We start from the raw sequence: 21,478 nt of genomic DNA, 5'->3' as shown, positions 1-21,478 counted from the left end.
TGGAAGGGACATGGTCCACCTCTGCTTGAATCTCGAGCCCTGTGTCAGCATATGGGCTACCTCCATTTTGTAACTGAGACCCCGAAGACAGATGCACACTGAAAGAACGGTGATCCAGTGGAGAAGACAATCCTCATTGATGCTCCCCCAAATTGCCTCATATTTCCTAAAATTGAAACAGCGAATCAAATCTGAAGAACCACTCTAGAGAGCAATGTCGACAAACATGTTAATGTTCAATTCACTTTTGGTTTATCTGTGCTTTGAGACTTGGAACAAAATGGGCTTAAGTAAAAATGAAAGATAGATAGAGTCCTTAATATAATGGGTAGAGACACCATTAATATAATGTTGGTGGGGAAAGAAAGACAAAAACCAGTGATGAAGGAAGAAGTTGTCTGGAGGGGAAAACAAGTCCTAGTGAAAACCTAGCAAACAGCCAGGAAAAGTTGAACCCTGTGCTGTGTGAGAGAAGCTCTGGCCTTTCCAGCAGGGATTGGGCTGTGTTCTCACTCTGCCAGACCTTCCTTGATCCACTACAATAAAGAATTGCTGGCTGTTCACCAAATACTAATTGCAAAGCAAAAATATTTAGCCTGTGGTTGTACAACAGAGAAGAACGATACCTTCCCCAACTTCTCAGATCCCCAGGCTAAGCGAGGGTTCCATCCTGTGCTTGTGCAACCTCCTATGTGTGTCTCTTTCACAACTGTGTTTACCCGGTCAATATCTGTCTCCTCACAAATTGTAAGTGCCAAGAGGTGAATGGGTCCCATGGGCACCTGGAGCATCTTGTTTAAGTGCCTGACATGAAGAGTAGATCTTAAATACATAATGAAAGAATGAATGAATGAATGAATGAGTAAACATTGGAAGGAAAAAAAACTTCTCCAGGTCATTAGATTATTAACTTATCCCTCTTCCAGAACAGCAATGGAAGGTAGGTCATTCAAATATAAGCTCGTTTCCCCATTCATCCTTCTTTTTTGCTTCTCCTATTACTGCCACATGCCTCACTCTCCACCCCTCCCATTAGTCCCTCAACTACTAAAATAACATCATCAACAGCAGCAAAATGCACTCCGAGTGTGTGCATCCTGGAGGAGGTAGCAGTGTCTCCATGGGCTGCACAAACACAGCCCACGTCCTCTGCTGTGATGTGAGAGGTTTTTATGTAACCGGAACATGTCGCTTGGCATGTTCTTAGTTTGGAAAGAGAAACCATGCCTTGTTGTGGCTTTGGGTTCAGACCAATTTTTCTTCATCTTTGAAGATGTCAAACCTTATAAGCAAAGCAAGTCAAAAGGAGCCTGAATGCTTCAAGATCTCTGCAAGGCAGGAAGAATGCTGTGCAGTGATATTGTTTAGAAGAGACACGGTAATTGCTGTACTGGAGAGCCTACATTTGCAGAACTCAATTGTGTGGCGTCCGACTGAGTAAGTTAGCAAAATAAAGACAGATGGCCATGGATTAACTCCAACACGCCCACCAGACAATGGCAGCCAAAGTGGAGAACTGTGGTGTGCTCTAAAAAGCACTTTTTCTAGGATAGTTCACCCGGTGCCTCAATTAGATGCCACCTAGCGACTCGCCAAAACATTGCATCTTGCACAACTGTGTACAATTAGGACACAGCTTGAGAGGTCCCTTTTGTTTGAAAAGGCAAGGGAGAGAGATCAGATAATGGAAAAGTTGACAATTTATAGTTTAATATTTAGTTCTGGGAAATAATGGTTGAATTCAATATTTATTGTATGTTTTAGAGGAAAACGTGAGAGAAAGAGGGAAGGAAGAGAGGGAGGGAGGGAGGAATGAAGGAAAGAAGGAAGGAAGGAAGGAAGGAAGGAAGGAAGGAAGGAAGGAAGGAAGGAAGGAAGGAAGGCAAATTCAGTAAAAAAAAGGCAGACATGTTTCAATCTAAAATACATGACCCAGAGATAAATAAAAGATTTGGAATAGTTAATGCATTTTGGTCCTGGTTTTATACAACCTAAAACCTAGGATGGTAAATAATTTCAAGTGGTAGCTCCAGTGAACTATAAGAGACTCTGGTCCATGAGGGATTGTGAGGTGGGCGCCAAGGCTCAGATTGAGACCCTGTGGTCACTGATGGAGGTCTGCCATGGCTGCAGGAAAGAAGTGGTACCCAGGTCTGTATTGGAGAATCCTACATTCAGCTATGAAATTTCCCAATTTGTTTAATAGTGAGTGTTCATCCAAAGAGATGTCTATAGGGCTAAGAGTTCTAAGTTGAAATGTACATAGAATATATAGACAAAGCAATGCTTTTCTATCGAAAGCAGAGGTGAGGAAGTAATGGGAGCAGTTTTGTTATGATCTACCAAACCAGGCTTTCCTTATGTTTGTGCCTCCCTTGAGGAAGGCACTGCTTGCTTGGTGATTTGCATCATGATCATATATAATTTAGTATTTAGATGTATAGTCCTGGAATAGTTGCTAATAACTCAGTGATAAGACTCTATTTCTAATTACGGGGATTATTTTATAAGTGAGGGTCTAGACAGTTTCGGGAATTGTCCCAGAATGCAAAGCTGGGGTGTGAATGGGCTTGAGCCTGTCCATCACTACATACCACACTAAAGTGACGTGGTCCTCCTGCTTTTCCCTAGCAGTCACCTGGTCAGTACTGCTGGTCAAAGAAGAGGCTCTTTTTTTTCTTTCAGCTCTTAATATCTTTAGGTAACTGGCCAACAGTGCCAGCTGTCTGGAGGGTCAAGTGTTGTGTGGTAAGTGGATCTGACTTCAACCAACAGAGTCAATGTGTTGAGGTGAGAACCTGGATCCCCAGGTGCTACACTTCTCTTTTCTCAAGTGACTCATTTGAGAAGTCCATGTGTTTCAAGTCCAGTTTATGTCAGGACAGAAAGCTGCACACACGGCCACCAAGCTCTGTTTGGACATCCCTCGTTTTAATTCAACATGATACTTACTGATAAACGGAAAGCTCACCACATGCAAGGCACTGCACTAGGTATCAAGACCAGGGGTCACACTGGCTTTCAGCCTCTGCGAGGGGTCCAGTCTTCCTCGAGGAGCGTGTTGTGTCTCATCACGTGAGAGAGAGCTCTGTCTCCGCTTGGGTGGGATGAGAATATGGGTTTTCAGTTTTGATGGCTTAAAGTAGGATAATTTTATTATTTCTTCATTGGGAAATATTTTTTGAATATTCACCAATATGTCAGAAACTGGTCTTGTACATCAAACAGGACAAAATCCCCAGCCCTATTTTGTATTTTATTTAGAAACAGGATCTCACTGAGTTGCTTAGTGTCTCACTTTGGCTGAGGCTGGCTTTGAACTCATGATCCTCCTGCCTCAGCCTTTGGAGCCACTGGGATTACAGGTGTGTAATTCGTCCGGCTTTGCCTCTGGATTTTTAGAGAACCCCTAGTTAGAACATTCCTCTGGCATTAGAAGGCAAAGGAGTGACACGTATGGTTTATCTCTCTGGGAGATCACTCAGTTGATAGCTGAGAATGGACTGTAGTGGGTAAACTGAAGTCAGGGAGGTCAGCTGGGAGGTTCCAACGGGTCCCGAAAGAGGACAATGGCCTGATCCAAAGCATGTACCCAGGGCTGGAACTGGAAATGGGTTCTGAAAACAATCTGGGTCTAAAGTCCTTTGGAGTTGGGCACCAGATCTGAAGTGTGAAGGGATTGGAGGTGTCAGGGTTTGTTCTTGGGTTTCTAGGCTAGGTGAGTCAGAGGCACTATGACAGCAAGTGCTTGGATTCACGCAAGGGCGTGAGTGAGAGAGGCAGGGCCAGGCAGGCTGGCAGGAGCCTCTTTCCTGGGGCTGTGGGTATAATAGTTGCCAGTCATCCTTCCTTTCCCTTCTGACCTAATCACTTGCCCTGTCCCCTCCTTACCAGAGAAAACACCAGGTCTGAGTCACAGCTGTGGGAACTCCAAAGCTGAGGCACCAAAGGTAGGGCAGGCCTGGCTGGAAGTTGTGGACTCTGGCCCAGGAATCCCAGGCCATCTTTGCTGCACCTGTCTGGACCTATGTGCTCGGTGCCAGGATCACAAAACACTCGACATTGCCACAGTGGCCATTGCTGGGTGCTCCTCCTTCTTTTCCTAGTTGTTCCTACTGACCTTGCCAATTTGTACTAAGCAATAGAGTAACCCCCTAATCACTCTGTTGATATTATAATCAAATATATTCATGTACTTCTTGTTCTAAAGCTCTACCTGCCCCATCTCCCACAGGACAGTAATCTCGTCTGCATAGAGACCACACTGTGTCCACTGCTGATAACTAAGCAGAAGTAGATCCCATCCCACGCCTCTTAATAGAGAACTCCAGTCCTCAGTAAAGCCAGCCCACTGTGAACCACAGAACCTAGAATGCAAAACTCAACAGTGTTCCCCTGCTGGAAGCATCTCTCTCTTAGCAGGATGTGCATGATAGGTTTATTTTTATTTTTATTTTTTATTTTTGAGCTTTGGAAAGGCAATTAAAAATAAATAACTTGGAACAACTGAAACCACACTTAGAAACAAAGTGTGTTTGATTTACTCAAAGTCCATTTAGTTTGCTTGATATGATGAAATATAAAAACATTCGCTATAACCTCAGTGTGGGACCATTATAATAGTGAAAGAGAACAGGTTTGGTTATCAGGAGAAACTCTGTGCTTGGATTCTAATTGCCATCTACTGCATCTTATCGAGCTTCTCTATTCTCATCGGCAAACCAGGGATTACTATGGTTTAAATACTAGACCTCCCCCCAAAGCTCAAGTGTGAAACAATGCAAGCAAGTTTAGAGGTGAAACGTTTGGGTTATAATCCCCTCCTAAGGATTAACTCAGTAGTGACTGTAGGCAGGTAGGGTGCCACGGGAGGAGGTAGGTTATGGAGGTAGGTTATTGGGATTTATATTTTGTCCCTGAGGGGATCTCTCTCTCTCTCTCTCTCTCTCTCTCTCTCTCTCTCTCTCTCTCTCTCTCTTCTCTCTCTCCTTCCTGGTGCCATGATCTCAGCTGCTTTCCTCCACACACTCTCTGCCATGATGTTCTGCCTTGCCTCTGTCCATGAGGAATGGAGTAGACCATCTATGGACAGAGGTCTCTGAAATTTTGAGCCCCCAATACACTTTTTCACCTCTAATTGTCCTTGTCAGGTCTTTTGGTCACAGCAGTAAAAAAAGATGATTAAAATATGGATCATAAAAGGCAAATGGCAATGCTGTTTGAGGGTTGGGCCCATGATCTGCAGAGCCAGAGGCACTCAGTACAGGGTGGCCAGCATTGACTGGGATTGTGAGTCTGTTCCCTTCCTTTCTATGTGTAGTGCCCTAACCTGAAATGGTCTTCTCCTGCTCCTCTAGATCCTTCACTTGTTACCATTGCAATCTTCCAGTCCTGGATCCTCATCCATGCCTCCCTTGCAAAATTGACCTTCATTTCCTAGGCCTAGTATCCATTACAAGGAGTTCTCTGCATTTTGCTAAGTTGAACATAAGTTGACTGCTTTTGTGCATACAGTCTGAGCTCTTTATGTTTCCATTTGCTGCTCTGAGAGACCATGCAAATACTGGAGGAGAGACTTGCTTCTGATTCTTCCAGCACTCCCTGGGAATGCTATCTTGTGGTAGAGGATGCAGAGCCAACCCATGCTTCCTCTGCCAGAAGTTCAATAAACCCACTGCCTTTCAGCAGGAAGGCACATATTTTCAGCTTGAAATGATTATGTTACACAGAGATAAATTATTGTAAGGATCTGACTTACCATTGATTATTCATGCTGGCTACAGAAGCTCAGGTAAAATTTGGATAATTGTTGCCTTGCTGTATTTTGTTATACAACTATTCCTTACCCACCCGTTAATGTGGTAGCGGAGAGTACAAGGCTATGTGTGCTGTGGGTAGCACTTATGTTTCAATTGACTTTTTTTTTTTTTTTGGTTCTGAGGATTTAACCCAGGGGTGCTTAACTACTGAGCCACATCCCCAGTCCTTTTTTGTATTTTATTTACAGACAGGGTCTCTCTGAGTTTCTTAGGACCTCACTAAATTGCTGAGGCTGGCTTTGAACTCATGATCCTCCTGTCTCAGCCTCCCAAGTCCCTTGGATTATGAATATATACTGCCAAGCCTGGCTGATCTAATATTTATCTCTGGTGGGTTTTACTTTTTTCTGAATATAAGTGAACTCCGACAGTATGTAGCTCTTTGTGTCTGGCTTATTTCATCCTTTTTGAAGTTTGTGTTTTTATTCTGAAAATTATTTGAATTTTATATTCATTGTTGACCTATATGCTGTATATATCAAATGCTGAACAATATATACATATTTATTTTAATTTTTTTTAGATGTTGATGAACCTTTATTTTATTCATTTATTTATATGCGGTGCTGAGAATCGAACTCAGTGCCTCACACATGCTAGGCAAACACTCTGCCACTGAGCCACAACTCCAGCACTACATATTTGTTTAAATATTGGGACATATTTAAACCTTACATGTAAACCTCATCCAGTTCAATTACTTAAATACAATCTAGAAATAGGTAAAATTCATACTAGATGAAGATACACTATTTTCAAATTTAAACCCATTACTACTAATTATAAAGGTGTTGGTTTGGAGGACACCTTCAAAAAAGGTCAAAGAGATATTCTTTGAGAACTGCAAAGTTTGGAACAGGGAATAAGGAGCAGAAGAACTCTTACGTCTACCATGGTTTGAAATCATGCATGTCTTCTTTGGGTTTGAGATATATTATTTGTAATATAAATGGAAAAAATTTTTAATAATAAACATATCCAAATTGGTCACATGCTATGCTCAGTGTGATTCATCCCATGCAGCTCTTACCACCAAACCAGTTTCTTACAAATGGAGTCATTTTTAGTTGGTTTTCCCTGGGTCACGACCCATCTGTCCGAATTGTTTAATGTCTATCTCTACACTGCTGATCCAGAAAAAGACTCTCCACAAATGTGCTTTTCATCTAAGTTCTTGGCTATGGATGATATACATGCAGAGAGAGAGAGAGAGAGAGAGAGAGAGAGAGAGAGAGAGAGAGCAGAGGCACCCAAAAACCAGCTGAACAATACACACCCTGAACTGCTCTTCCCACCTTCCCTTACTGAGTTCTTAAGATTCAGCTCAAACGTTACCTTTTCTGGTTGCCCATTGGGTCCTATTCTCTAGCCCAAGGCAGAATGAGTTATTCTCCTATTGGACATCCTCGTATGCTGTGCACATGTAACTATTCCACTTATGACATTTACTTCTTTATATGCACATCTCCCTTGCTATATGTCCATCTACTCCAAGAGAAGCATTGTTTTATCTCTATCTCTGGATCCTGGTGTACAGCAAATCTTCAATAAACATCTGCTGGACATAGTTGGCCCTTGCAATCCATGCTATACGGTCACAAATTCACCTCAGTCAGACTTGGAGGAACCAAGAACTGGCCTGTGCAGAGGCAAAGCTGGTCTCCATTTTCCTTTGTGCATTAGGTCTCATGTTCCCTCTAGGCTGCCACGCTTTTGACCCAGATTCCTTCCCTGAGCCTATTTGCCTGGCCTAACTGTAAACATAATTCCTGCTCTGACCCAGATCCACTCTGCTGCTTCCAGCTTACCAGGGTCTCCTGTTTTGGCTCCATTGTGAAACTTGATGTGTGCCCAAAGCAACAGTGGTAAAGAGCCAGGCAAGGCAAGCTGACACTGCCAGCCAGGCTCCAGGGTGACATCCAATTCTCCTGGCTGCTGGCAAGGCTACTGGGAGAGCCAAGCAAAATAAGAATTCAGAGGAGTATAAGGTCAAGTGTCCAACATGCTGCCCACAGCAAGTCCTGAGGCTGGAAGCAGGTGCAGATGTGGGCCCGAGTGGAACCTGCAAAGAAACAGATTTATTGGTCATGAAGTCTTGCTGTCCCTTGGAGTCTGACCATCCCATCTCAGGAGCATAGACAAGACTGGAACAAGTATTCAAGGCAAAGGAGGCATAGGTAAAGGTATACACCCCATTAGGGAGGGTCCCATTATCCCTTAAAGCAAGTTGAATATTTGACTCTGAATGGTTCCACTATGTATTATTATCTGCTACCTATGTCATCCTTTTTGGAAATAGCATCTTTACAGGTGCAACTAAGCTAAGAATCTTGAAGTAGGAGTATCCAGAATTTACAGTGGATTTTTTTTTTAAATTATTTGTTCTTTTTAGATATACATGATGGTAGAGTGTATTTTGGCATATTATAAACACATGAAGTATACTTTATTCTAATTAGGATCTAATTCTTTTGGTTGTACATAATGCAGAGTGAACCTGGTTGCGTATTCAAATACAAGGATAGGAAAGTTATGTCAGATTAATTCTACTGTCCTTCCTCTTCCCTTCCCCCTCCCTTCCCTTCATTCCTCTTTTCTAATACAGTGGATTCTAAATCTAGTGACAGGTGTTCTTATGAGAAAAAGGCAGAGGGAGATTTGGGACAGAGACACATAGAGGGAAAGAAAAGGCCAAGTTAAGACAAAAATGGAGACTGGAGTTATGCTACCCAAAGTCAAACAATGTCTGAGCCACCAGAAACTGAAAGAGATAAGCAAAGATGCTCCTTAGTGCATCCAGAGGGAGTGTGGTGCTGCAGCACCTTGATTTCAGACATCTGTGTCCAGAACTGTGAAATAAAACATTTCTGCTATTTCAAACCAGCAAGTTGGCGGGACTTTGCCACGGAGGTCTGAGGAAACTAATGCACCCCTCCTCCGCATGTCCGCTAGAGAAATGGGAACACATTGGAATGTTTGGGTCTGCAAAAAAGGGTTTCTGAAAAGGCAAGGTACAAGGGAAGTGGCTAGGAGATAGCCACCCAGAAATAGCTCCTGTTCTTCCAAAATTGCCAGTAGAGACCAGAAGTATCCACAGGAAGGTCTCTATTACCCCCTAAAAGTATCTTTCACTTACCAGAGAAGTAACAATAATAGAAAATAATAATAACAACAATTATGGACAGTGTTTCATGTGTGAAATATTGTACCAAGAGATTTTACGTATTTTCTCTAATAAGAAAATTAAGATTCAGAATGATTCAGTAAACCTATATATAGTACTTACTATATGCCAAGCTTTGTTCTAAGAACTTTGCTATTTTTAACTTGTTAATCCTCATAAGAGCCCTGTGGAACAGAAATTATTATCTCTGCAGATGAGAAAATTGAGGCACAGAGAGGTTACATAATACACCCAAAGTGTCACAGCCAGGAAGTAGGAAAGCTGGGATGAGAGTCCAGGAAGTCTTGCCTGAAAGATTCTGCCCTTAACCTCCACCCCATAGCTTTTGCTTAAAGAAGAAGAATTTGAATACTGGTATGTCTGACCCAAAATTCATGCTCATTCCATAAGCCACAGTCAAATACACAAAAGGGAGGATGACATTGTGAATCGGAGTTCTGTCCACAGGACTGTCTCTGCCAGTCCCAGTTCCTCTCAGTTATTGGCTTTGAGAGTCTTCTGCCAGCAGGTTTGATTCTTCCCTGTTATTCGAGCCACATTGGGCACACCAGCCTATACAAGCAGAGGCTTAGCGCTTGCTTCTTACGGAGGCTGGGGTTGGTTTTATGGGTCTGTCTCGGGAATATTGCAGGTAAACCCGGGCCACCCTCTTCTCCTGCCCCCGCCCCTTCTACTGGCTGACCCACCATGTTTACCAAGTAGTGTAACTGAGTTGTTGTGGGTTTTTTTATTTTGTTTTTTTAAATGTGGTGCTGAGGATCGAACCCAGTGCCTCACACCTATAAGCAAGTGCTCTACCCCTGAGCCACAACCCCAGGCCTAACTAAGGTTTTTATTACATCAACAAATGTTTATCAGGCATCTAGGGTTTCCTCTTCAATGTGCCAGAAAAGGTCCAGGTGAGCAGGCATGGTGTCTGCTCTCAAGGAGGAGGAATATTAATGGTAGCCACGGTTCTTAGAGTGTTTATTACGTGCTGTCATTGTGTAATCTGCCCAACACCTGCTGCTCTGCCAGAAGACAGAAAAGTCACCACTAGGCTTTGTGTGTGTTTTGCCCCCACCAAAACTCATGCTGAAATTTGATTCCTGGTATAACACAGTGTTGGGAGGTGGCGGACCGGTAAGGTCATGGGGGCACCACCTTGAGAACAGATTGTCTTTCTTGAGAGTCTGAGTCAGGTCTCTTGAGAATGGATCACATCTCTCAGGAGTGAGTTAGGTTTCCTGGGACTTGCGCAGTTTGTCATAGAGCAAGGTAACCCTGGCCTTTCCACTTCTGGCATGCACCCCCATTCCCCTTCTGCTTCCCCGCTATGCTGTGTCACAATGCGAGGCCCCCAACTGTGAGCTAAAATACACAACAGTAGCCTCTGTTTTTCTCCTGCAGGGTTTTCCTTGCAATAGTGCAGTGGCCAAGTGCAAGGGCTTTACAAAGATATGTAGTTTGGGTCTGAATACAGATTGTACTACAAAGTAGTACTTAGCTTTCCCAAGCCTCAGTTTTCCCTACTTTAAAATAGGGGTTTTGCGTTCTCCCTCTCTCCCTCCCTCTCTCTCCCTCCCTCCCCCGCCCTCCTTCCTAGTTCCATGTCCTGTGTTGCTTTCTTCGTCTGCCTTGATGTTCTGGGTCACTTTGGGCCCAGAACAATGGAGCTGACCATATGTGGATTGAGACCTTGGAAACTGTGAACCTCAAGTAAACTTTTCCTTCTCTTAAAAGCAAAAGAAAACAGTTAAAAGTGGGGATGGTTGCGGGGGTGTAAAAATATTCTTTCCTCATAATATTCCAGCAAGAATTTGAAAATGTGTGTAAAGAACTTGGCAGCTGGGTGCGGGTGACACACATCTGTATTCCCAGGGACTTGGGAGGCTGAGGCAGGAAGACCGCAAGTTCAAAGCCAACCTCAGCAAAGGCAAGGTGCTAAGCAACTCAGACCCTGTCTCTAAATGAAATACAAAGTAGGGCTGGGAATAAGGCTCAGTGATTGAGTGCCCCTGAGTTCAATCTTCAGTATTAAAAAAAAAAGAACTTGGCAAATGACCAGGCATTGAGTAAAGACCCAGTCAGTATGAGGAAGATAGTAGCAAATGTTGGGGTTCAACAATAAACTCCCCTTCTGGTCTGAGACATTCATTCTCCTGGCTTCAATGGTTCCCTTTTCCAAGGCTGCTCACGTTAAAGCTGAGTTGATGTAAAAATACAAAGTCTGGTTCCTGAGTGGGTTAGACCATTGCTGCCACTCCTAGGAGTTTCATTCTCTGGAGCAATCATCAATAAACATCCTGTATGCAAATCTCAAGGACTCAAGCTATAATCATGATGAGGAAGATGGTATGGTGATTACACCTCACCATCTTTAAAGATCAGCCTGAACTAATATTGGCAAGAATATTGAACCGGTGACAAATCAATCAATTGGATTATATTTACCGCCTATTTTCAAATATGTTAATTCTTTGCTTATTTGAGTTTACTCTTAGGAAGAGGACGCACAAACTTGGATTTCACAGGTATGTGTGAATTACAAAAGCCTGTTATTTCTTAAGTAAAGGACTCAGCTTTTGGGTACTTTCAGACACTGTTCTTAATAAGGCATAAAGTCTGGGTCCAGAGATATTCAATTTTTATGCCACAACTGCAAAACAATTAATTCATAAATTCAGTATTCTTCTCAAAGTCTAAATCATATACATCATAAACTCTCTTATTAGGTTTAGTAAGAATATGGGATTATTTGGGCAAACCAATATTATGCTAGAGCTGGCACATTTCAATAATGCTTTACCAATTTTTTAATAAATCTGAAAATAGTAAAATGTATTTAACGCTGAAAATCTGATGCACACAATTTGATTTTATTTTTGGTAATTTCGAAGACATTTGGCATTTGAGTAATTATTCATGCATTATAAATGTGCAGAGAGAAGAGTTACTAGAGATTGACAGATAAAGTCAGTTTGAATCTGGCTGTATCTGTGATTATGATGTAATGAATATCCATATTTGCATACATTAATCTTATTGAGTATAAATATGAGAACTGTTATAAGAATTGGTAATTGGAGTGTAACTGCTCATGAGCACAGCAGGGAACACATTGATTAGAATGGGATTAGATGGAGAAAAAGATAATTAAATTAAGATAAAATTTACATACACTAACTACATTAGGCATACAAAATACTGGATTGAATATTGTATACACCCCTGTAACTAATATATTTTTCAAGACAGAACATTCCCAAAGCGGGGATGCGTGGGAAAGCTCTTTTGAATTTCTGACTTTCCCATAATGCTCAGCTCCCTATGAGGACTCCTTGGCTTCAGGGTTTGGGGGCAGGCACCATTGCTTGAGACTTTCATTTGCTGGTCATTGCTCCCTTGTTCTGCAGATCCCACCACACAGTTTTTGCCAGAATGGAGGCGATTTCTTTCATTGTCCCAGACAGAGGGCATTTCCACGTTTTCCTTGTTGGCTTACCAAGTTCAAATGGTTCTTTCTCACAATGGACACACACACAGCGCTCAGACCCCTCCACATCTGCTAGGAGCTCTCAGGAAACCTTTGCCAATATCTTCTTCGCCCAATCCTGAGCAGAGAACAGGCATGTGCTTTGCTTTTAGGGATGGAAACCTTGAGGCAAAGTGGTTTCCTGGACAATGACTTTGACACCAACACAAATTATATGATGCAGTCTGTCTCATGGGTTTGAGGGATTTCTCTCTCCCTGTAGCAGGAGGAGAACGTGGTGGAGCTGGGGAGGCACTTACCTTGTGTTTTAAAGCTTCTCAATGTTCTCATCCTACTTGAGAGTCTAGTTCATGGTTCAGACACAAGGAAGTGAAGATGAGAGCAAGACAGTGAATGCACTAGGGAGAGACACTGGCAGATTTGACACGAGACACCGTGGATCTTGATGTTTTGGGACACAGGAGCAAGAGGAGAGAGCAAAGGGCCAAAGGTGACCAAAACATTGTCACAACAGCAACACTTCCTACTTCTTACAGTTTTGCCTTCACACTTCTTGCAGTTTTAGCTTCAGCAACTTAGGAGTTTGATTTAAATATAGGTCAACATTTTAAATTCAACCCTTTTTAGCATTCAAAGGATAGTGATGAAAAGTTTGAATAAAGACATTAAATGTTCTGGGAACCCCCCTTCCACTCTCCAAAGGTTGCTCTTTAATGTCTCATAGTGGCTTGGTAGAAATAGCCACGTTTATTTACTATGGGAAATATATATTTAGAGGTTTAGGAAATTATGCCAAAGGATTTTCCATGTTTCAGCAATGGGAGGCTCAGTCCAGGGTGTTCAATTGGTGAGTGGAACTGTGGGGTTGGCTTCACCCTGCCCCACCTCTGCAGACAGAGTCAGGAGACAAGGGTGACCGGAAATGGCCCCACTCTCCAGCTGTTCTCATTGGCTGGCTGACAGTTCACCTCATCTCCTTAACATAATGACTATGCTGTGGGATTGGACAGTTGCGACATCTAATCTGCCTCAAAAGCTCTTTCTCGCTTTCAGGGAATTCCACTGTACCTCCTCAGTTCTGTGTAAGATCTAACCACAACTTAATTACTAGTCTTCTGGAGAGAGCCGGGGAGACAGTCTCCCACACCGTGACTCCATCCACTCAGCGATGAATGAACAATCCAGCTCTTTACAGCTGGTTCCCAAACAAGTGTCACAACCAAAGCATGAATAAATACTATGTGCATCACAACACAACCTGGGTTTGCCTCCCTGTTTTGCTCCTTTTGCAATAGTTAACACTCACCTAAGCCTGAGGAAAACTTTCTCTGGTGTCTTCTGACTCACGAGAGCATCCCCTTAATCCCCTGTAGATAAGCAAGGGTTCTATCTGGCTGTAATTATGGAAGAGGCATCATTGGGGTTGCTTGGCAGCAGAAATTGGTTTATTGCAAACAACCTTCTGTGGGGCAACTACCCTTATTTTGCTAAGTTGTGTGTCTTCTGGTTGATTGACTTGCTGTCTGAATTATACAAAAGATTATCTCTCTATACCCCGTGGGAGGACAGAGTCAGCAAAGCAACAGGGAAGGCTTGATTCTAGAAAGTGGATAAGGCACTCACTCTTAAGCAACAGGGGAACCATGTTCCATGGTTCTTCTGTCTAGAAACTTCTAATTAGAAAATTGGAGGCTCAGTGTCCTTTGCCCTGTTTCAGGTTTCCTGAAAAGCTTCAGCAGGACAAGGGAGAAGCTCTGGAAGTAGGGACCTGTGTCCTGCTACAGATGGGTGCCACTCAACTCAGGAAAGGATGTAAGCCATTACCTAGTGGTTGTCATATCACAATGGTCCAAATCATTAAGTTGAACAATTTGGATCAGCAGTTATGTTCACGGGACCATGAAGGTAAGCAAACAGTGAAGCTATCTGTGTAAGGGGTAGGCAGCCATTGCCATTTATTAAATAACTATTATGGACTAGTCACTGTGTCAAAGTATTTTTGTGTGTGTGTGTGTGTGTGTGTGTACACAAAAATAAATACTGCTAGTTTAACAGTCTTATTTAACAGTATTTATTTAACAAAAATAAATACTGCTAGTTTAACACTGTCTTCGAAGATGAGAAGCCAAGCTTCTGAGAGGTTAAGTTCATGAATACTATGACTTGTAAGTAACAGGGGTGAGATTTGAAGCTTGACAGCCAACATACCATCCATGTCCCATCCATGACCCAGTGTAGCTAAAATTTTTAATGGGAAATTTCTGAAACTTTAAATTGTTAGCAATATCTTTTAAAATTTTTGTTTAAAATTCCATTTCAGGTCAATAATTAATTGCATGTGTAGTCAAGAATTATTTCCTTTTAAAAAAATTTTTAGTTGTAGATGGACACAATACCTTTATTTTATTTATTTATGTGGTCCTGAGGATCGAACCCAGTGCTCCACACATGTGAGACAAGCACTCTGCCATTGAGCCACAGTCCCAGCCCAGATTATTTCTGCCATGATCAAAATCATTAAGTCATTGCTCAACCTGCAAATCTGTGCATATGTGGAGGTAAACCTGGACCAAGGAAGTAGAAATGTAGTCAGGATTCCATACCAGTTTTGGGGGATGCCCTTTGAAGACATTTTGCAATATTGGTTCCTAGGCTTTGTTCGTTTTATCAGAAACCAAGAGATAACGTGGAACATGATTTCAGATGTGTGAATTCAGGTCAGAGTGCTGCAATGCTGTAGTTCAAAGATTCTCAACCAATCACATAGTGGGGTATGTGGTCACTGAACTGAGAGTTGACCCTCTCAGTCCTCAGGAGACTGGGTGGTTTTCTGGCCATAAGTAGCTTCTCCCTTTAGTTTAATCCGTGTTGCAGGTGTGTGTGTGTGTGTGTGTGTGTGTGTGTGTGTGTGTGTGTGATGGAGTTAAAATAGTTGGGAAACACTACTGTGCTTATGTTTCTTATGTAATACAGACTGCCCCAACTTCCCATAAAGCTTTCCTTTTTTTTTTTTTTCATGAATGGGATCTACATCTTCCCATGAATCCTGTACTGTAGCTTTTCTGCTGATCTGATAATAGGATATCCTTTCCCTGGATTTTCCCACCTTATTCATGAATGTTTTCATTAAAGACAAAACTACCACCCTCCATTCATTTATCCATTCCAGTTCTCTTCCTGTCCTCCAATTTCACAGAGCAATCTTGTACTATTTTGGTTTTGATTCATCCAATCATGATTTGTTTGGAAAAATCCCTGTGGACAGGTCATGGGGCCTACTAGGGTGTCCAATTTGTCTCAGGGGGTTTGGCACTTGAATTCCTGCCTCCTGAGCAAGTCAGGATAGTTGGTCACCCTAGGCTTAGCACAGCAGGATTGTCACAAGCAGAATGACTCTTCTTCCTATAGGTAGAAGTGTGGGGATGGTAAGGGGGAAGGTTTCACATAAAATTACCTCAGTGTTTTTATTAGATAAAAATAATGGGAGGTGAGTGGCTGGTGAAAGAACTGTGTCACTCAAAGAATCCTTGTTTCCTTCTTAGCATATTCTTTGAAAACAAGTTGACAACAACTTTCCCTAGGTGCATTCAAGCTGCAACTGAATGAAATCTGTCATTTCTCAAAGAATGCAAATTAATAGAAATAACTACAAAAAATTAAGTAGTTATGTATTTATTTTTCAAAAATAAAAAGCAAGTTTCAATGTTATAATCTACTAAATTGAGGCATCTTGATCACTTGGGGCACCTGCTCTTCTTTAACAGCAATTTGCCCTCAATCGTCTACTATCTTCCTGTTCCCTATCTGCTACATCCTAAATAACATACCTAGCTTAAGCAATGGTTACTATTCAAAAGTGGGGAAATATGGTTATTATAGAGGGAGAAAGCACCCAAATCTGAATTAGTCAGGGTTGTCCAGACAAAGAAAACCAATAGGGTATTATCCATCTATCCATCCATCCATCCATCCATCCATCCATCCATTTACCTACCTACCAACAGATGGATTGATCAACCAATTGACTGATATATAAATATATAGATCTATGAAGGAATCATTATGGGAATTGGCTTGTGCAATTATAAAGGCTGAGACATCACACAGTAAGCTGTCTGCAAGCTGGAGAATCAGGAGGCTGATATATAATTCAGTCTGAGACCAAAGGCTGAGAAGCTGGGGGCTGCTGGTCTAGTCCTTAGAGTCCAAAGACCTGAGGACCTGGAGCTTTGATGTCTAGCAGAAGATGAATATCGCAGATCCAGAAGAGTAGAATTTGAACTGTGGCCTAGAGAACAAACACTGCCAGGCTATAAGGGGAAGAGAGGACACAGGGAGAGTGAAACTCAGCAGGTGACCTTGGGCAAGTGCTTAACATTTCTTGTCTCTGTGCCTCCATCTGCCAAGAGAACTGGGGGGCTGTGTGAGTTTGAAGTTCTCATGCATTCTAGAATTCTAGCCCTTTTTGAGGAAGTATAAGAGAAGACAATTATAGAAATACTATCAATAAATGTTTGAAAGTTTTGGCATGTCAAACCAAGGAATTAGCCAGGAGTCTTTGCCAAAAAAAATATATATATATATATATATATATATATATATATATATATATATATGTATGTATATATATATATATATATATATATATATATATATATATATATATATATATAATGACCAGGATAACAAACCCTATAAGACCAAAGAGACTAGAAAGCCTTTAAAAGTCTGCAGCAAAAGAAGTCTTACTCCTCACATCGTATGTCAACTTCTACTGCATACATACCTTTATAATTTGCAAAATATCATCACACAGACTTACAGACTGAGAAGCCCTTGAACATACTATTGCTGCTTTTGATCTTGACACAATCTCGAGAGACAGAATTCAGAGTTTCTACTGTTCTCATGTTACAGATAGGTGAACTGGTTTTCCAAGTAAGATCACAGTTAAGGTCACAGAGCCAAGCCTTGGACTCTGCGTCTATGGATTTCTGTAACTTCTAAACAGAATAGAGGTCAGTGAGATCTTACCACTGAGCAGCCATGTCAGAAGTAGGAACCCTGGAGAGGAGGTGTCAAGGACCCACATAATACACCATGCCCTCACCAGCTTGGAGCAGAGGCCTACAGTTGTGGACTTCATGGTTGGCCTCTAAAAGGGTCTTACCAAAGAGATTTATTATAGATTTGGAGGTAGCCTCTCCAGTCTGGGTGCTGACTATCTGCTGGGGCAAGGTTCTAATCAGGTCTCTTTCTAAATGTTTCAGTGCCAGACTTTGGTGTTCTGGAAGGCTGTGGGATGGAGGTGATCAAGGCGTCTTTAAGGACTCACACTTCCCTGCTGTGTGATGTTGTAAGGCTGGTTGATATTGTATCATTTGTTTTTACTGCTGTTTAGAGTTTTTGTCCCATACACATTATTCCAAAAATAGATTGTACTATATTTTAGGCCATTTGAATTTAATCAACAAGCATCTTCTCACTGACATGTCTGTAGTTTTATTGTTTCTGGCCAGGACAAGGATGCCTGAAGACAGTTTTCTGAAGACCAATTTCTCTGATCTTTTTGATGTTAAACCAAGGGACTCTGCTCCCAGATGGTGATTTATAACTTTAATGAGATGTTCTTGACCACTTTGTGGTTACAAGGGAACACATAGAACCTCAGAGAAGCAATCGTTCCTAGTAGTCAAGGTGGAGTCATACTATTCCCTCTAACCTCGCTAGGATCCTAATAGGATTCAGAATGGTCACATATTCTGTGCTGTCTCAGGATTACCCAACATGACATAATCATTTCATAACTTGGTAGGACTGGTGGCAGGATTAAATCTTCCATACTATGGCCCATTTCAGATTATTTGACCTGTTGAAACTCCAAGGACATTGTAGGCTCTCCTTCTTGTGTCCCAACAGGACTAAGATCAAAAGCATGTATGTTATTTTTTCCTAGAGTGTTTATTTAGCAATGCCTTATATTGAGATGCTGCTGTCTAAAGAACAAGAGGAGGTTCAGGAACACTAACAACTGTTACTCATAGTTGTATATCCCATGCTCTCTGTCCTCCCCATTGTGAAAGCCACGCCACCTATCCCTGGGCAATAAGAGCCCGTTCTTTCTAACTTCTTGTGGGTGCTCACCCAAGCTTTGGGCTCAGATTTAAACATGCCCAGGGGACACTGCCTTTTTAGGTACATGCCATAATTAGGAAAAGAGTATCACTTTTTGGATTCTGGAGCTCACCCCATTTGGTGGTGAGTTTGGGGAGCATTGACAGTGCTCATTGTTCATTCATTGATCATTCATTCATTCATTCATTCATTCACACTTCCATCCAGTCTTCCCTCACATAGTTATTGAGTGCCCAGTGTGTGCCATGTGCTAAGCTGGGTACTAGGCATTCAGTGGTGAAGGCATGGTCTCAAGGAGGGGCTTCTGTCTCAATATAGAAGCTCAAGGATTCAGGGTGTTAGTTACTGCTAAGAGTCTGTAGGGGTTCAAGGGGCCCCATTAAGTTTGAAAAACTCTGGACTTTCATTGGCCTCCAATGAAGAGCCAGGTCCTCAAAGGCCACTGTCAGTGCTCTCTAGATGAGTACTACGCACGAGGAGGGGCCAAGGGTGGGGCCCTCTGAAGGCTGTGTCATCCTGGGCTCCAGCCACAGAGGTTTCATCACAGAGGGAAGCTGAGCTCTGAGCACGTTGCTAGGCTGTGGCTATTTATTTTTATAAACAAGCCTTGAGCTTAATATAGAAATCTGATTTTGCTTTTTCTTTCTTCTTTCCAGCATCATCTGGCTGTCTGGCACCATCAAAGAACTGCATTTCTGACCCAACAGGAGCTCGTGGCTAGATGGGGGTAGGAAGAAAGTTGGGGAAGAGACCTGTCAGCTGGGCTGCCTCACGGGGAGGGGGAAGCACGTGGCTATACCACTAGCATCCTGTTCAGCTTCAGCATGAGTGTCATCTGTGACACCTACATGGTCCTTGCTTGAAACAGCAGGAGGAAAAAAAGCAGCTCTGGTGCTAGCATCTCTTCTGATGAGCCCACACCAGAATACAACAGAAGAGAAGGCAAGGCCACACCAAAGAGGACCCAAGTCAGGTGCCATAAGCAGGTGACGTCTCAACTCTCTGTCCTTTGGAGGAAGCTATTTTAATAGAGCCACTTTACTGCAGCTATTTTGACATGTGGATATTTTGATTTGTCCCCAAAACTTAGCCAATAAATGTTCAGCTTTTAAAAAACTGATTTAGTAACATGGATATTTAAAAAACCCATCTGTGAGTTTCACCCATCCCTGATCTTTCACCCATTGTCAAACCCCATGTCCAGGCATCAAGGGTGTATGGTTTGCAGATACATGAAAGAAAGGGTTGTAGAGGCTCAAAGTGGAGAACCATCAGAAGCCAGGCAATGATCAAGAATAAAGCGTCAGGAACAGGTGATGTCAGAACTGGGAGTGAGTTGGGGCTACACGAGGGTTGGGAGGCCCCTAAAGTCAAAAGAATGGGTCAAATTCACAGGCAAGCCAAGAGCTAGATACAGAATGAGGCAGAAAACCAGTCTCTCTCTTTCTCTCTCTCTCTCTCTCTCACACACACACACACACACACACACACACAAATACATTGAGTGTGCATTTGGTCTCACCTGTGTATCAAAATGGCTGTGTCAGAACAACTACATAGAATTGAAGGACTAGAGAATAGTCCACCTGGGATTCAGGAGATCTCAGGTTAGCTCTTCCATGGGCCGTGTCTGACTCATGAATGTCTGTACATTTCACTTCAGGGCCTGGCTGAGCCTCAGTTTCCCTATATAAAATGCAGATGATTATGTCTGCCCTTCCTCTTTCCACACCTTTTCATGAGAGATGAGGCAGCAGCTCGTAAACTGCTCTGGGCCACCAGGAGAAAGGTGTTGCGTAAATAGTGGGTTAGTATGGATGAGTCTTCTGTGAGTCAAGGATTTCAGAGTTGGGCAAGTGTAGCCCTCTCGGGCTGATGACTAATGTGGTCACCATGATGCCTTTGGCTGGAACATATGGTGTGGGTAATGACTCTGTTCCTGCCACGGCAGAGAACTCTGTCTTCTTCATGCAAGTGCTGTAAATTGAGGCGCTTGCACTAGGGGTTTAGATTTGAAGAGTGAAAAGGAACCTGACATTTCAGCCTGTATTCTGGAGTAGTTTCACCGTACAAAGAACAGTGGCAATGCGTTTGTGCCCAATCATCAGCGCCCCTTGGCCAGTGAAGAATTTCTTCCAAATTCTGCCATTTGTCAAAATTGCTAAAGTCCCCTAGAGGCAGTTTCAGAGTAATGAAAGGTAGAGAGAGGAGTCCAGTCCTTTCTGTTCTGGCCCTTCACAAGGGGAGAGCTTTTGCACCCCAAGATGAAGTCTTGCTGATTCAGACAGGGTGTCATTTTGGGATTCATGGAAGGAGACAACAGGGCTGGGCTGGGGCCTCAGCTTCTAGAAGCCCATCCTAAGGCCACCACACCAGCTCAGAGCAGAGGTGAAGGACACACATATCTCCGCAGCTGACTGACCCACCCCCACTTCCAGCTTCCACTCATCCCTATTTTAAGAGCCAAAGTGCCACCTCCTCTGGTACAGTTAATCTTTGTTCCTGCCACTGATCCATTTCTCTTTGTTGTTTCTCACCATGTACCAGCCTCCAGATTTCGTGTGGATTCCTTTCCCAGGCATCGTGTTTGGTTCCCTCCTCGCATTGACTTCCAAGTGCCAAGAACAACTCTGTTCCGCAGGAGGATAGTATTTGGCTTAAAAAGGACCAAGGGAGCAGTGGCTTCTCTGCATTAGAGTTCTTTGGGATAACGTGGGAATTTATTCTGGGAACTGTTCAGCATCTCCCTCAGGCCGCTCCCTCAGGCCGCTCCCCCACCTACTACTGTTCCTGTCCCAGAGTCATTGTATTTAACTGGATGGTGATAAGAACTTTTCTTGCTGAGCCCATGTAGAAGAGCTTAGC

At 42.7% G+C, this 21,478-nt stretch overlaps 1 long non-coding RNA gene across 6 annotated transcripts in view; it reads left to right on the top strand.

Annotated features, from left to right (window-relative positions):
* The window catches only part of LOC114087366 (uncharacterized), a 63,287-nt gene extending 43,558 nt beyond the window's left edge, over nucleotides 1-19,729 (top strand). For 4 of the 6 annotated variants that reach the window (XR_011707380.1, XR_011707383.1, XR_011707378.1 and 1 more), the window contains 3 exons: nucleotides 14,196-14,383; nucleotides 17,749-17,834; nucleotides 19,270-19,729. This is a non-coding gene — a long non-coding RNA (uncharacterized lncRNA). Of the gene's footprint in view, nucleotides 1-14,195; nucleotides 14,384-17,748; nucleotides 17,840-19,269 lie in introns of all 6 variants that reach the window. The other 2 variants (XR_011707382.1, XR_011707379.1) reach the window with 2 other exon arrangements.
* Nucleotides 19,730-21,478: the final 1,749 nt, after the last annotated feature.

Source organism: Marmota flaviventris, chromosome 4 (assembly GCF_047511675.1).
Source record: "Marmota flaviventris isolate mMarFla1 chromosome 4, mMarFla1.hap1, whole genome shotgun sequence".
Lineage (NCBI taxonomy): Eukaryota > Metazoa > Chordata > Mammalia > Rodentia > Sciuridae > Marmota > Marmota flaviventris.
The sequence above is the reverse complement of the archived record's forward strand: the minus strand, read 5'-3'. Positions and strand labels throughout refer to the sequence as shown.